Source organism: Hordeum vulgare, chromosome 7H (assembly GCF_904849725.1).
Source record: "Hordeum vulgare subsp. vulgare chromosome 7H, MorexV3_pseudomolecules_assembly, whole genome shotgun sequence".
In the NCBI taxonomy this organism is placed as follows: Eukaryota; Viridiplantae; Streptophyta; class Magnoliopsida; order Poales; family Poaceae; genus Hordeum; species Hordeum vulgare.
In genome coordinates this window covers 601,189,806-601,202,863 of record NC_058524.1, presented here as the reverse complement: position 1 = coordinate 601,202,863, position 13,058 = coordinate 601,189,806, and the positions used below count along the sequence as shown (strand labels likewise).

The 13,058-nt window shown below is 46.1% G+C and overlaps 1 non-coding gene and 1 pseudogene across 1 annotated transcript; both read left to right on the top strand.

Moving 5' to 3' along the window:
- LOC123409459 overlaps positions 1-10,307 on the top strand; it is a 48,625-nt pseudogene extending 38,318 nt beyond the window's left edge.
- A 1,927-nt stretch (positions 10,308-12,234) lies between these two features.
- On the top strand, positions 12,235-12,307 carry TRNAF-GAA. The gene has a single exon. It is a non-coding gene; the product is annotated as a tRNA-Phe (tRNA).
- Positions 12,308-13,058: the final 751 nt, after the last annotated feature.

The following is a 13,058-nucleotide window of genomic DNA, read 5'->3' as shown; positions in this document are numbered from 1 at the left end:
TGCACAACCTCTGTAATCTCATCTAGTAGGCCTCGTTCCCCCCTCTATTTCACCACTGACCACTGCACCCCCACCCCTCTTTCTTTCTGATTTGTAGTTTTGTATGTACTTGTGAACCCCTCTAACATTTAATTTAATTTAAATGTCAGCGGGAGCCTTTCCCACCGACATCAAGGTTCAAAACATGACAAGACTGTTGTGCCGTCTCAGTGCTCGATGTCATGTAATTCCGAAAATTAACTAGAATGTAGAAAGCTCACTATAAATCGGTTCATAGACACTAGATCAAACGTGTTGCATGAACTTCAAAAGAGATCCCCCAAATCAGCATATATCCGGAAACTAACTAGAAACTTCGCAGTAGCCTTTCATAGACATTCCATCGAACATTCCGTGCGCTCTTTGGAAAAATACCATCCTGAATCCACAACTTAACTACCAACAAACCTGACGTTAATCCTCACGGGCTTTACGTCATACATGGCAGAAAACCTGCCCCAAATCAGCTTAATACCAATCATCAACTACAGAACTCGCGCTAATCCCTGACAGTCACTGCATCGAACATTTGGCGTCCGCGAGCAAGATGAGGGACATGGGCGTACCTCTCGGGGCCCGTAGACGGCGGCGATGACCCTGGTGTTGCCCATCTCGAAGAGCGCCGAGCCGTCATCCCTGGAGACGACGCCGACCTCGCCCTTGAGCTGCCGCATCTGAGAGACACCGGCCGTGAACAATCAGAGCCAGCCGAGCTGGAACAGGACGAAGGCGAGAGGGAGGGAGCGGGGGCTCACCTCGTTGGGGCGGTGCCTGTCGACGCGGAATCCGATGAGAGGGTTGAAGTACTCCATCGCCGGACTGTCTCCGCGATGGAATGCGGCGCGGGCCTAATGCTCCAGGCATCCCGATAAGGGAAGCACGCATCTCTGGGGCCAGGGAATCAAACCCCGCCGCAGCGAACAGGGCAGATCTGGAGAAGCTGAATTGCTGCCCGGCGAGGGGACGGCGCTCGGCGGCGGGGGGCAGGCACCAACGGCCCACAGAGTTGGCGCGGCGGAGGGGGATGGGTCAGCTAGGGTTTCGAATCGATTCGATTCAGAGAGGAGGGAGATACTATTTTTTTGCAAAACTACTAATGGCGCACCACCATTAGTAACCCTGGTTACAAATGGCGCACCAGCTAGTGGTGCGCCATTAGTAGTTTTGCAAATATATATATATATAGTAGTTGCGCACCACCTAAAAATGCGCCATTAGTAACCCTGGTTACTAATGGCGCACCATCTGGTGGTCCGCCATTAGTAGTTTTGCAATAAATAAATAAATATAGTAGTGGTGTAATGGGTGAGTGGTGCGCCATTACTAGTTAAACTAGTAATGGCGCACTCTGCCCCGGTGCGCCATTAGTACTTTTGCAAGAAAAAATTTATAGTAGTGGCGCACCGAGTGTGTGGTGCACCATTAGTGTCCATCACACTAATGGCACACCTGCACATGGTGCGCCACTGCTATATAGTAGTGGTGCACTACTTGTCTGGTGCGCCATTAGTGTCTATATCATCTATAGCCCTTTTCCTAGTAGTGAATATGGCCACCGGATATGGATTCCCCCTCCGGCAGGGTGCCGGAACAGCCTCCAGATTGGTTTTTGGTGTCTACAGAGGCTTGCGGCGGTGGAACTCCCGATCTAGGTTTCTTTCTGGGGGTTTCTGAATTTCTAGGAATTTATGGCGGTGGAATTGCGTCAGTTGAGCCCACGAGGAGGTCACAAGCCTGCACGGTGCGACCAGGGGGGTAGGCCGCGCCCCATGGGTTTGTAACTCCCTCGTGGATCTTCTGACCTTCTTCCAAAGCTTCGGGGGTCTCTTTTGGTCCCAAAAAAATCATCGTAAAGTTTCATTCCATTTGGACTCCGTCCGAAAAAGGGTCAAAAACACGGAAAAAACAGAAACTGGCACTTGGCACTGAGTTAATAGGTTAGTCCCAAAAAAGATATAAAATAGCATATTCATGCATATAAAACATCCAAAGTTGACAAGATAATAGCATGGAACCATCAAAAATTGTAGATATGTTGGAGACGTATCAAGCATCCCCAAGCTTAACTCATGCACGTCCTCGAGTAGGGAAGTGATAAAGAATGAATTTTTTATGTTGCATGCTACCTAGCATAGTTGTCCTTTGTAACTTCTCTCACGTGACATGAATGTTCATATCCATAAGATTCAAATCAATAGTTTGCTATTGACATGAAAACAATAATACTTCAAGCAAACTAGCAAGGTAATCATGAACTTTCAAAATAACAAGGCCAAAGAAAGTTATCCCTACAAAATCATATAGTCTGGCTATGCTCCATCATCCTCACACAACTAATGTAAATCATGCACAACCCCGGTATTGGCCAAGTAATTGCTTTCTCACTCTTACTTCCTCAAACTTTTTATAACTATCACGCAATACATGAGCGCGAGCCATGGATATAGCACTATAGGTGGAATAGAGTGTGGTGGTGGTTGTGAGACAAAAAGGAGGAGATGGTCACATTGACTCGACGTATCAATAGGCTATGGAGATTCCCATTAATAGATATCAATGTGAATAAGTAGGGATTGCCATACAAGAGATGCACTAGAGCTATAAGTATGTGAAAGCTCAAAAGGAAAAGTAGTGGGTGTGCATCCAACTTGCTTGCTCACGAAGACCTAGGGCAATTTTGAGGAAGCCCATCATTGGAATATACAAGCCAAGTTATATAATGAAGATTCCCACTAGAGTATATGGTGGTGAAAAAACGAGAGGCTCTCAATCATGAAGAACATGGTGCTATCATGAAGCACAAGTGTGGAAAAAGATAGTAGCATTGTCCCTTCTCTCTTTTTCTCTCTTTTTTTCATTTGGGCTCTTAGGCCTCTTTTCTTCTTATTTCCTCACATGGGACAATGCTCTAATAATGATGGTCATCACACTTCTTATTTACTCAAAGCTTAGAACAAGGATGACTCCATAGGAAATGCCTCGCGCAATGGTCTAGCGTAGCAATGGCATCAAAAATGGACAAGCCATGAAAACATCATGCTAGCTATCTTACGATCATGCAAAGCAATATGACAATGATGGCACAATTCATGAGACAGAACGGTGAAGGTTGCATGGCAATATATCTCGGAATGGCTATAAAAATGCCATAATAGGTAGGTATGGTGGTTGTTTTGGGGGAAGCATATGGTGTTTTTGTGCACCGGCGAGAGTTGCGCGGTACTAGAGAAGCTAGCAATGGTGGAAGGGTGAAAGTGCGTATAATCCATGGAATCAACATTAGTCATAAAGAACTCACATACTTGTTGCAAAAGTTTTTGTTAGAAATCAAAACAAAGTGCTAAACACATACTTCGAGGGGAAGGGTTGGTAGGTGTAAACCATCGCGCGATCCCGACCTCAACACAAAGGATGACAATCAATAGATCAATTATGCTCTGACTTCCTAACATAGCGGTTCACCATACGTGCATGCTACGGAAATCACTAACTTTAACACAAGTATTTCTAGATTCACAACACCCTACTAGCATAAATCTAATATTACCATATCCATATCTCAAAACCAGTTGAGAGGAATCAAACTTCTCTTACTAATAAATGCACAAGAATATGAAGGTTTCTATCCTCTTTGGATACCTATCATATTTAGGACTACTTTCATAGCACACTCCAATTACCAAGTCATGCACCACCGTGCTCAAAAGACATAAGTGAAGCACAAGAGCAAAAGTATCTAGCTCAAAAGATATAAGTGAAGCACTATGAGCATTCTAGTAAAATCACGATGAGTGCATGTCTCTCTCTCTCAAAAATGTGTGCAGCAAGGATTATTGTGACCAAACAAAAATAAAAGACTCCTAAGATACAAGACGCTCCAAGCAAAACACATATCATGTGGTGAATAAAAATATAGCTCCAAGTAATGTTACCATTGGATTGAAGACGAAAGAGGGGATGCCTTCCCGGGGCATCCCCAAGCTTAGGCTTTTTGGTATCCTTGAATGTGGCTTGAGATGACTTGGGCATCCCCAAGCTTAGGCCCTTGCCACTCCTTATTCCATCGTCCATAAGAACATCACCCAAAACTTGAAAACTTCACAACACAAAACTTAAACAGAAACTCGTGATACTAACCATAGTTTCATCAAAACAAACTTGTAGGCCACCGGAGATGGATTCCCCCTCCGGCAGGGTGCCGGAACGGGCTCCAGATTGGTTTTTGGTGGCTACAGAGGCTTGCGGCGGTGGAAATCCCGATCTAGGTTTCTTTCTGGGGTTTCTGAATTTATAGGAATTTATGGCAGTGGAATTGCGTTAGTTGGGCCCACGAGGAGGTCACAAGCCTGCACGGTGCGACCAGGGGGTAGGCCGCGCCCCATGGGCTTGTGACTCCCTGGTGGCTCTTCTGGCCTTCTTCCAAAGCTTCGGGGGTCTCTTTTGGTCCAAAAAAATCATCGTAAAGTTTCATTCCATTTGGACTCCGTCTGAAAAAGGGTCAAAAACACGGAAAAAACAGAAACTGGCACATGGCACTGAGTTAATAGGTTAGTCCCAAAAAAGATATAAAATAGCATATTCATGCATATAAAACATCCAAAGTTGACAAGATAATAGCATGGAACCATCAAAAATTGTAGATACGTTGGAGACGTATCAGGATGCAATGCACGGACTTACCCAATCACTATGAGCAACAGGATAGATAATACGTGCTTCCAGGAGTTTTAGTATTTATTTTCTTACTACCTCTTTCATCTTAGGATTTAATCTCCGTTGATGATCGGCCACTGGTTTGGAATCAGGATCTGTTTTAATTTTATGCTGGCATAGAGTGGGACTAATGCCCTTAAGATCATCAAGAGTATATCCAATAGCAGCACGGTGCTTCCTCAGAGTTTTCAATAACTTCTTTTCTTCATGCTCTGAAAGGCTAGCACTAATAATAATAGGATATATCTCTCTTTCATCGAGATAAGCATACTTAATAGTATCAGGTAACTGTTTAAGCTCAAACACATGATCACCCTTTGGTGGGGGTGGATCTCCAAGTAGCTCAACAGGCAAATTATTCTTAAGGATAGGATGTTGTTCAAAGATAACTCTATCTATCTCATTCCTTTCATCCATATGCATATCATTTTCATGCTCAAGCAAGTATTGCTCTAAAGTATTAGTAGGAGGCACAGTGATAGAAGCTATAGCAATAATTTCATCCTTACTAGTCAACTCTTTTTCATGAGGTTGTCTACCAAACTTGGAGAAATTGAACTCATGTGACACACCTTCAAAGCCAACAGTGACAGTTTGCTTCTCACAGTCAATATGAGCATTGACAGTATTGAGGAAAGGTCTGCCAAATATGATGGGACAAAAGCTATCTTGTGTGGTAGCAAGAACGAGAAAATCAGCAGGATACTTAGTTTTACCACACAAGACTTCAACATCTCTAACAATTCCCAAAGGGCAGATAGTATCTCTATTGGCAAGCTGAATAGTGACATCAATAGGTTCCATCTCGACAGGTGCAATCTCGTCTTTAATTTCATCATATAAATATTGAGGTATTGCACTAACACTAGCACCCACGTCACATAAACCATGATAACAATGATCTCCTATCTTAACAGAAACAACAGGCGTGCCAACAACAGGCCTATGTTTGTCTCTAGCATGAGGTTTAGCAATTCTAGCAGCATCTTCACAGAAGTGAATATCATGGCCATCAACATTGTCGGACATGAGATCTTTGATAATAGCAATGCTAGGTTCAACTCTAATTTGCTCAGGGGGTGTAGGTGTTCTAATGTAGCCCCTACGTATAACAGTTGAAGCTTTAGAATGATCCTTTATTCTAACAGGGAAAGGTGGTTTCTCAATGTAAGCACTAGGAATAATAGGATCATTATAAGCAATAACTTTCTCCTCAACTGGATTGGGTTTAACTACATTGACTTCTATGGGAGGATGATATTTACACCACTTCTCTTTAGGGAGATTAACATGAGCAGCAAATGATTCACATAATGAAGCTACTATCTCAGAGTCAAGTCCATGTTTAGCGCTAAAATCATAAAAAGTATTTGTTTCAACGAAGGATTTAACGCAATCGAACTTGAGATTCATACCTGACTCCTTACCTTCATCAAACTCCCAATCCTCAGAGTTGCATTTAATTCTTTCCAATAAATTCCATTTGAAGTCAATATCTCTCTCCATAAAAGAACCGGTACAAGAAGTGTCAAGCATGGTGCGATTATCATGAGAAAGCCGAGCATAAAAGTTCTGAATAATAATTTCTCTCGAGAGCTCATGGTTGGGGCATGAATATAACATTGACTTAAGCCTCCCCCAAGCTTGAGCAATAATTTCTCTATCACGAGGCCAAAAATTATAGATATAATTCCGATCACGATGTACCAAATGCATAGGATAAAACTTTGATGAAATTCCAATTTCAATCGGTTGTAGTTCCATGATCCAGTATCATCACATAGCCTATACCATGTCAATGCTTTATCCCTCAAAGATAAGGGTAAGACCTTCTTCTTGACCTCATCCTCGGGCAAACCTGCAAGCTTAAATAAACCACAAACCTCGTCTACATAGATTAGATGCAAGTCGGGATGTGATGTCCCATCTCCTGTAAAAGGATTAGCCAACAGTTTCTCTAGCATACCCAAAGGAATTTCATAAAAAAATATTTCATTAGGTGCAGCAAGTTGAGGAGCAACTCCTTGTGCTTTCGTTCGAGGTGAAGATACCCCGAACAAGCTCCTCAAAGGAATAGTTTCCATAGTGACAAGTGACAATTAATTTCAGCACACTATATAAATGTTTCCTTACCAAATTCCACTTACCAAAGGCGCTTCACTCCCCGGAAACGGCGCCAAAAAAGAGTCTTGATGACCCACAAGTGTAGGGGATCTATCTTAGTCCTTTCAATAAGTAAGAGTGCCAAACCCAACGAGGAGCAGAAGGAACTGACAAGTGGTTTCCAGCAAGGTATTCTCTGCAGGCACTGAAATTATCGGTAACAGATAGTTGTGTGATAAGATACTTCCTAGCAAGTAGCAAGTAACAAAGGTGCAGAAAAGTGGCCCAATCCCTTTTGTAGCAAGTGACAAGCCTGGATAAACTCTTATAGGAGGTAAAGCGCTCCCGATGACACATAGGAATTTCTGTCAAGCTAGTTTTCATCATGTTCATATGATTCGCGTTTGCTACTTTGATATTTTGATATGTGGGTGGACCGGTGCTTGGGTGCTGCCCTTACTTGGACAAACATCCCACTTATGATTAACCCCTCTCGCAAGCATCCACAACTATGAAAGAAGAATTAAGACAAAGTCTAACCATAGCATTAAACTAGTGGATCCAAATCAACCCCTTATGAAGCAACGCATAAACTAGGGTTTAAGCTTCTGTCACTCTAGCAACCCATCATCTACTTATTACTTCCCAATGCCTTCCTCTAGGCCCAAATAATGGTGAAGTGTCATGTAGTCGGCGTTCACATAACACCACTAGAGGAAAGACAACATACATCGCATCAAAATATCGAACGAATACCAAATTCACATGACTACTTATAGCAAGACTTATCCCATGTCCTCAGGAACAAAAGTGACTACTCACAAAGCATAATTATGTTCATGACCAGAGAGGTATTGAATAGCATCAAGGATCTGAACATATAATCTTCCACCGAGTAATCCAACTAGCATCAACTACAAAGAGTAATTAACAGTACTAACAACCTTACAGGTACCAATCGGAGTCGCCAGACGGAGATTGGTTACAAGAGATGAACTAGGGTTTGGAGATGAGATGGTGCTGATGAAGATGTTGATGGTGATGAGTCCCCTCCGATGAGAGGAGTGTTCGTGATGACGATGGCGACGATTTCCCCCTCCGGAAGGGAAGTTTCCCCAGCAGGACGGCCCTGCCGGAGCTCTAGATTGGTTCTGCTCAAGTTCCGCCTCGTGGCGGCGGCGATTCCTCCCGAAAGCCTCCTCTTGATTTTTTCTCGGATGAAACCCTCCTTATAGCAAAAGATGGGAGCCAGAGGGGCAACAGGGGGCCCACAAGCCACCTAGGCGCGTCCACGGGGTAGGCCGCGCCTGGCAGGCTTGTGGCCTCCTGGTGGCTCCCCTCTGGTACTTCTTCCGCCCAGTATTTTTTATAAAATCCAAAATAATTCCTCGTTGATTTTCACGGCTTTTGGAGTTGCACGGAATAGGTATCTCAAACTTGCTCCTTTTTTAGACCAGAATTCCAGCTATCGGCATTCTCCCTCTTCATGTAAACCTTATAAAATAAGAGAGAAAAAGCATAAGTATTGTACTGTGAAGTGTAATAACAGCCCATAAAGCGATAAATATCAACATAAAAGCATGATGCAAAATGGACGTATCAGGTCGCAGCGGTGATCACGCCCTCACCGTTCGTTGCAGGTGAAGCAGAGGCCGCACGCTCTTCTGTATGCCAGGAGCGCAACGATCATGTACTCTTGTGGTGGAGCGTGCATCGCCTCCACCGCTCCATGGTTCGCACTGCGTGCCTCCGATGGTATTGCTTGCTTGGCGGGCACTGGTGCGGGCGGAAGAGGAAGCGGGAGGGTCGTCCGATGCACCGTACCCGTCCTAGTGGTCGACGAGTACTGGCGATCCTCACGCTTGTCCTCCCTTCTCATGGCCTCCATCACTTCTTCCTCTGAACACGCAAGATCAACAACACTATCGAGTGTTTTGGGAAGATGCAAAATCACAGTAGCACGAACTTCCTTCTGCAATCCATCTATGAAATGCGTAATGAAATAGGTAGGTTCACATGAAGCATGGTGAGCCAGGAGATTATGCATAAACTGGGAGAATTTCTCTGCATATTACATCCCCGTGCCACTCTGTCTCAGTCTATTAAACTACCATACTAGGGGCTGGAACTCCTCTCACTCGAATTTCTCACACACGGAGGTAGCAAATGGCTCCCATTTTGGGTAAACCAAGTGTGCTTTGGTTGATTGCAACCAAGACAGTTCCCCATCGATGAAATACATTGAGGCACAGCTCACCCACGTATCCGAGCTCAGAGTGCACACCCGAAAGTATGTCTCACATTTCAGGTGCCACGCCCATGGTCCATCTTCATCAAACATTGGAAACACCAAAGGCGATGATGGTGGATAACGAGAAAAACCAAAACCACGCTCCCCCATGAAAGAACTCTCTCCAAAGTGTTGGTGGGAATCGAACGTACCCGTGACCGGAGGCACCTTCGGGGATTGGTGCCCGACAAGATCCGCCGATGATTTGTAGCCCTGTCATGGCCAATTGTCCCGTGGTCATAGCCACCGTGCACCTACAGGCCCTCAAGTGGTCGTGTGAGGCTTGCGTCCGCTCCATGCGGAACAAGAGGCGGTAGATCCAGTAGCCGAAGTGGTGGTGGTGGCTGCTGTTGTCGGGATTGTTGGGGTCGCAACAGGGATGATGTCGGGGCGGCACCTTCCGCGCCTTGCCCTTGTCTTGCAACAATGCCCGCAGATCGCCCACCTCCACCTAGAGATCATCGACAGAGCGCTCGATCTTAGCCGCCATCGCGGAAACGACCGCCGTCAGCTCCTCCATGGACATGATCTGCTCCTCCATCGTGGTCACCTTGCCGTGTCTCGTCTGGATGATCGAGGGAAATCGACCGGCCAGCGTGCACACAAGGTTGTAGTGGTGGGAAAATGGCTCTGATTACCAATTGTTATGCCCTTGGTTTGATCTTACACATCGAGACCCCGAATTACACAAATATGGAAGGTAGCTAGGGTTCTAAGGTAGAAGAGAAAAGGGGATCAGCGTAGAGCCTCCGCCGCCGTCAGAGTCGTCTGCTTTCTGCCTGCCTCCTCCCTCAGGGGTTCCACGCACAAGTAGGGACTAGGATGTCCACTCGTGGGCTGGGAAGCGGCGGTTGGGCCTTCTCTTGCGCCTTGGTGGGCCTTGGGCCATCCCCTCCAGTGGGCCGGTGGCAAGTGTGCGAGTCGGGGTCCTAGCATGTTCTACCTGCAAGATCATGTACGTGTACATCGCGTGTGTTCAAGAGATTGCTCGCCCGAATCGTGGCGCCGGCGACGGCTCGAGTACTGATGCATTCGCTCCTGTTAAGGAAGAGAAGCCACAACATTCGCTCCCATTAAGGAAGAGACGCCACAGATCTATCGCGCAAAGAGGGATGAGAGTGAGTTGGAGTGCGTCATTTTCGGGCTGGTTCTTGGAGGCTAACGCTGCAAATCCTTCCCTTCAAAAGAAAAATTGAAGGTTAAATTTTGTAATGAGCCAACGGGATTATTCTGTAATCCGTAGTATGTACAACCTGCCATGTTTGTTTTGGACTTCTATGACTATTCCAGACATCATAGATTTCCATCTTCCATGTAAAGAAAGAACATAAAAAAGTCCCCCGCGTCGTCCCCCGTGGACGACTCGGGTGAGTCCACCGCTGCCTGCCTAGCTCCCTCCATCCCCGGCTTTCCTCCCGCTTCCGGCAGGCACCGCCAGGGGCAAAGCCCCTCGTGGTTGGCCGATGGCGGGGCTTTCTTCCTCCTCGACCGGGGCACAAAGTGCGGGATGTGGCGGCCTAGCCAGGATGCGACGCTGGCATGGGGCGTTATGAAGGCGGCGCGCGTGGTCGGGCTGATGGCGTGGTTGGGTGGCGCGGCTGTGGAGGCTGCATGGTGACATGGGGGCGTGGGGGTGGCATCCCTGCACATTTGGCGCGGTGGCGTCCTGATCTAGCGGATCAGGAACTGCGGGCGGTGCCGGGGGGTGAGGGGTGGCGGCCGTCGTGGCTCGCTGCAGCGGGGTCGCGGCTCGTGGTGGCGGTGGTCTGGTCGGACGGACGAGGATCTTCGATGGACCAGGGCATGACGTGATTGCTCTAGTGGCCGCTGGCGCCTAATCCGGTCGCCGTTTCCTGGCCCTCATTGGTGTGCTTATCTCCTGTGGGTTCCTGGCGGTGCCGGCATGGCCGCGGGTGAAGTTGTTGGAGGAGATCCAGATTGGGGAAACCCCTTGGCCGGCCTAGGCCGACCGTGCCGCCGCCGATGCTCAAGGGCACCGCTTTCCATCTTGAAGACGCCGGTCTACGTTTGCTCCTCCACTTCCCACCTCCCTACCTCCCGGGTGAAAACCCTAACTCCGTTGGGCGATGGCGGTGGCCTTGATGTCGTGACCTTCCTGAAGGTGCCGCCTTGAGGGCTGAGTGGTGTTGGGAATTGTGTGTGTCCTTGACGACTGCTGGTGGTGGGCACTACTTCAGGGGAAACCCTAGGATCTGGTCTTTCAGATCGGACGTTGGCGGTACTGCGGTGTTGTTTCTCTCTTGGGAGCATCGTTTGTGGAGCAGCGCTGAATGATAGAGGCAGGAGGTGGTGCGGCTTTGTCTTGCACGGAGCTTTGGTGGAGCTGTCAAGTCATGCCTGGCCCACAGGTGCTAGGCTGAGTCATGCCTGGTTGGCAGGTGCTACGCACGACAGTTCTTCCAGAATCTTCATGTCCCGACAGATGAGCGTAGGACGGCACCGTTGAGCGTCGTGGTGGCGTCGACGGATGTTCGGACTGACAAGGATGATGCAGATCTCTCTTGTGAAGATGGGTCAGTGGGCTGACGATGACGCTGGTTTCTAAAACGTCTGCATGTGGTGTGCGTTTTAGGTATGATGCACCGATTGTTGGTCCCGATACGTTATGTGGATGTATTGACGACGACACCGGTTTAAAATATGGGCAGTGAGATCACTCCACATTATCGTGTTTTTAGATGTGAGCAATGGCTTTCCGTGAATTGATGTATATTTTTATGAGACCTTTATAAAATAATTAATAAAGATGACTACATGCATCGAGTGATGCAGAAGCCGAGGGTTTAACCTCTTTTTCCAAAAAAAAAGTAAAGAAAGAACATTATCAAATCTCCTCTCTAAGCTAATATAAAAGCATTTAAAAAAATTATAATATAAATATTTTTATATTAATTTACGGAGGGAGCATCTAAGTAAATAAAGAAATTTATGCTACGGTTTCAAGAGTGGCGTAATCGTGATGTAGATTGACCGATTGCTGAGGTTCCGGGGACTGGATGTTAACTAAAATATGAAGTGGGTCCATGTACGATTAATATATAACCTGATCTAGAAAATTAAATCAGAAAGCGGGGATAGCTCAGTTGGGAGAGCGTCAGACTGAAGATCTGAAGGTCGCGTGTTCGATCCACGCTCACCGCATCATCTTTTTCTCCCTCCATTATCTTGTCATTCTGATTTTTTAATCTTCAATTCTCATTATTTGCTGGAATTTCAAATATCTTTGGAAGAAGCATTCACATACGGAGTGTATCAAAAGTTCAACCATGGGTTGCCGTTTTGTGTGAGATTTGATTCAGCATACATCACAGATATTGTCAATTTTGAAGTCATCTAAGAGGATTTAACTTCAACATGATATTGGTGTAATCTTGAGGAGATATTGGCTAGGATGTTTGTGTTGCAAAATTAGGTGCATACACTAACAGATAATAACCCCCTCCCTACCCACCCCCACCCCACACAAATATATATTACATTTTATTCACTTAATTTTCAAACATATCATGTTTGAGAATGTATTCAAACAATACTTTCAAACACCTCAATCGTCATTAAACATGAGAGTCATTACAGTTTGGAGTCAAGATACACCTGAATCGTCAATCCTCCTGTGCGATATCAAGATGAAGAATCACATGAAGGACAGCGTGAAGACAGATCTTGGCCTTGGAGAAAAGGCTCTACTCCATTTGCGATCCTTAGGGCTGTACCCAACCAAAAAAAGTAGCATCCTATTTCGCCGTTATAACACTACCTTTTGGCAAATTCAACCGCTACGATGCTAATCACGTAATTAGCGCGGTGCGCTCGCTATAACATTGTAACTTGTAACACTATAACATACACATGATGCGAAAGTATGAAAACCACAATTTAGCAGGCCTAAAAG